A 3,845-nucleotide genomic window follows, 5' to 3' on the forward strand; every position below is an offset into this window, starting at 1 on the left:
GCACATTTTTGTGCATGCCTATGTGTGAATGGGTGAACTTCATGAATGAAAAGTCTTCTTCCTGAGCTGCAGACAGGGAGGTGAGGTCATCCTGCTGAAATGGAGAATCCCCCTCACCCACTCACCCACAACATCCTCATACACTCCCACCAATACTCGTTGGCGCCAGACTTAATGAGTCCCAACACTGAATGATATGAACCACATTATTTGGGGCAACCTGAATGATGATAACATTGGCTGGTGTAGCACTCTAATGCACATTTCCATATGATTCCATAATAAATATCCACATACATCAGATTTCTTTTTGAATTAGAAATCTGATGTTAGTCTACTGTTAGTTGTGAACATGAGGGTTCTGCTTATCATTTCCCTCTTTGTTTACATTCCTGTTAGGAATTAAGGTAAGTGGATTTGATGATTGGCCACCTATTCAGCTCTGTATGAGTGAAAGTGACGATGAGTAACACAAGAGGCTCTTAATGAGAACCCATAAATAGGCTCAAAGCTTCAAAGAGACAGAATCTGCCCTCCCCCTCATTCTCTAGTCTAAATCCAACCCCACGCAAACATGTGAACACACCTCTCCTCTGCCATCTTCCCCCCACCTCCACACTGGGACAATCTGTGTCCACTTGGCGCTGGTTCTTACACCACATACTGTACTCTAACAATCCGAGGTATCTATGTGACATTCCTCTCTACATTTTCCACTGTAGACGTCTGTTAGTTCCCTCCTGCAGATAATGATTCATGTTGCCAAGCAATGCAGCATTTTACATCATTTATTTGGCTAGATGCCACAGAGTTCTGTAGTTCCACTGAAGGTCTCACAATAGTTCATTTAGCTTTAAATGAAAGAATCCCATCAGTTCTACAGCTGATTTTGCTGTCAGTTGGGCATGTGATATCAAAATATTACTTTCCAATCTTGTTAAAAGTGTATGTCTTTGTGGAGTGGGCCTTTTTTATTCTTCTGTTTTGATATCCTGCAGGTTTCATATTCAGTGTCTGTTTCTCATAAAGTTTCCCACAATGACAACATAAGCTGCTCTCAACATCAGAATCAGTAATGATCCTCAAAGCCTAAACACAGATAAAACTTTCTCACTAACTGAACCCCAATAAATAAATTATGAGGAACATTTTCAGAAAAAGATTAAAATTATACATAGAGGATGCTTCTCGGTTTAGATTGCCTTAAGACAGAGTAGGACCAGGAATCACAGAATAGGAAGCTATTCTTTTTTACTTCTTCTTTTTCATGTTACATTAAACACAGCATGCAACTTTTATGAACCCAGTTTTAAGCCTTGACTCCTAAGCTGCTAATATGAGAATTTAAGATGAAAAACTGTTAAACTAAAGATTCAAAGTGTGAAGCTAAGCTGCCATATTAATTTGTGCAGATATTTTTAAATGCGTCTACCTTGATGCCTGACTATTGTTTCCACTATTGTTTCCACTTGGAAACAATAGTCAGACATTGCTGGCAGTTCACGCGGCATGTTTTATAGAAAATGCTTCTATATATATATATACAGTACAGACCAAACGTTTGGACTCACAGGTGTGTATGTGTCGTCTGTGTCTGGACAAAAACAAAATAGTTCTGTATTATTTTGTTTCGCTTTCTGTCTCACATTGGATGGATAAATTTGAAATGATTACAAAAGAAATGCTTGTTTTTGCTCCTTTTTTCCATGTAAAAAATCTCACCATATAGTCTCATTTTTGCAACGTTACAATTGTGTTTGAGGTTCTAGTTCCAATAGACATGTTCATTGGAGAAGTTATTGGAAAGGTACAAGACAATGAAAGACAAGTGAGCCAAGAGTGCAGCTCAAAGTTTCCATAAAGTGATGACATTTCATGTGGATTATCCTTAATGTGCAACAAAGGCAATCTAAAACAAAATCAGCAATAAAGTTAACAGTTCAAAGGTGAGTTCAAAGGCAAAGATTTGTGTGGTGATTTATCCAGTCGGGAGTTGGAAGTCAGGAGAAAGTTTATCTGAATAACATGGAGACCAGATAGACCAGCACCGTACTCACTGTTTTAAAAGCACTACGGCGATCAGTCTGCCTGCAGCTTTCCATAGTAACCATAGAAAATTTTCTGGCAATGTTCAGGTCGACAATTTAATTTTACTCTCTTTTTTATTGTTAAAACTTAGTCCCCAAAAGTCTTTTGATTAGAATACTGTGAAATCGCTACCTAAAATGTAAAATGACGGCAACTAAAAAGTTCTTCACAGAAACTAAAAGATTTTTGACAGAAGCAACTACTTCTATTTTCAGCAGTATGTTGTTATAATCTGGCATGTATCCAAAAGCCCTTTTCGTGTCAGAAACGTGAAACACGACTAAAAATAAGATAGGTTAAATAAAATTACTTTTCTTCCTTGAAAAACAACAAGAAAACTTACTTTGATTTATTGTGTCATATTTTTAAGATTTTTAAGATCCAAGATACCAAGATACGGTTTAACATAAAGCCAAGGAGAACTACTTAAATCTGTCCTTGTGTTTTTTGTAATCCCCAGCACAAGTGGAGAGAACAGTGAGGCTTTCACTACTTGTTTTTGTGAACTTCTGTTACAGTTGCTATGTGCATTAGCCGAGGTTTCCCCCACTGTCTACAAGCAACACGATGAGGTCATCATTATGGGTTTAAGCCCAACGTGGGCTTAATCTGGGAGATAAGGGCTGGATTTGGATTTAGCTCTCAAAAAAGGGTCATGGAGCTGCAACTGTTTAGTCTCTGCAGTCTTCCAGAGTTTAGACATGGGATATCCCAATTATTCATGAAAGGTTAAATAAGTTTCATCAGATTTTGCTCTGATTTCATTCAGAGGTCATGAGGCACATGCAGGATTTTCCTGACTTTTGAGTTGTTTTCTCTTTTTATGCTGCACATAAAATAATTTTACGAATAACTAAAATATGAAGATTCATACATAGGTGATGTTTTGCTACAGTCCTGTGTTTGTACGGTTGACTAAGTTTAGTCTTTTTATCAGTTTACTCTATAATTTTATTTTTTGTGACTAGATTTACGTGCATAGACTTAGTTTTTATGGCATCTACAGCATAACATTATGACCACTTTAGGTGAAAGTTATGTTTTAAAAGCAGGGGCCAGTTGATTTGAGCAGACTTTGCAGAGTCTCAATTGTGATGATTAGAGTATCAGAGTATCTCCAGAACTGCAGGTTTTCTAGATGTCTATCAAAAGTTGACTGTCCAAAGTAGAAACAGGGGGGAACTGGCTAAAAACTGTAAAAAAAAAAAAAAAAAAAAAAAAAAGAAAGAAAAAGAAGAAGAAGATTTGTGTGGGATGACCAATTGTTTCTTATATTGTATCTGCTGAATCATTTCTACTGATTCACGTTGTTCAAAGAAACTGATCACAACAATAGGAAGATGCCATCCGATTGGAGATGATAATAATGGAAAACCTGCTCTTCATCTCCAGGCTGTGGCAGACGGAGCTGGCAGATTATGCGGCAATTAAAGCGCCCTCCATACACAGGGCGTTAATAGGGTTTGAAGGGATTTAGATGGTGCTGTCCAGTCAAATACTGCATGCCTTGGGAATGACATCATTTTGATCACCTCACATATCGTCTGACCTCCTCCTCCCTGTTTCACTGTGAGGTCTCACTCACACACAAATCCCTCTGTGGCCAGAATATACCTGCACTGGTCCGGTGTCTCACCGGGCTCAACACGTCACACCGCAGCTCTCCTCTGATTGGAGGAGTCCTGCATCCCTCCTTCCCTACCATCTCTCTCTCTCTATCTATCTCCGCTTCTACATATCAGTCGTGTTTACTATAT

This window comes from Gambusia affinis, linkage group LG07 (genome assembly GCF_019740435.1).
Source record: "Gambusia affinis linkage group LG07, SWU_Gaff_1.0, whole genome shotgun sequence".
NCBI lineage: Eukaryota > Metazoa > Chordata > Actinopteri > Cyprinodontiformes > Poeciliidae > Gambusia > Gambusia affinis.